This window comes from Condylura cristata, unplaced genomic scaffold (genome assembly GCF_000260355.1).
Source record: "Condylura cristata isolate star-nosed mole 26May11 unplaced genomic scaffold, ConCri1.0 scaffold00017, whole genome shotgun sequence".
Taxonomy (NCBI): Eukaryota; Metazoa; Chordata; class Mammalia; order Eulipotyphla; family Talpidae; genus Condylura; species Condylura cristata.
Window position 1 is genome coordinate 25,499,279 of NW_004567118.1, and position 501 is coordinate 25,499,779.

A 501-nucleotide genomic window follows, 5' to 3' on the forward strand; every position below is an offset into this window, starting at 1 on the left:
GACCTCCCTCAGGGCGTTTAGACTGTTGACAACCAATATACAGAAGTTTACAAACAATCCCCATGAAACAAGAAGTCCTAATACAATATCCAGAGATGGGGGAAGAGCAGTGTACTTAGCAAAAGTTAACATAATTCTTGAATAATGGATCAAGGGAAGGGGGTGGGGTATTAAGGAAAACAGTACAGACAGAGCAAAAACAAATGCTAATATTATCAACACAATAGTGTTCACTTACTAGTCTCCTAAATCTATTTACTAGATTTTGTATAGACAGAAAGAATAATCCATTTAATCCTCACAAAAGTCCCATGAGAAAGGTAAGCGTGTACATAGACAAGGAAAGTTAAGGTACAGAGAGAAGTTAAGTGTCCATGTCACACATCAAAGAGTCCAGAAAATTTGGGTCCATGTTAGTCCTTCACAGGACTCATATTACTGAAGTCTTGTACTGTCTTACAAGGAAACGTGACTGGTAGCTGATGGTTCAAAATCACCTTA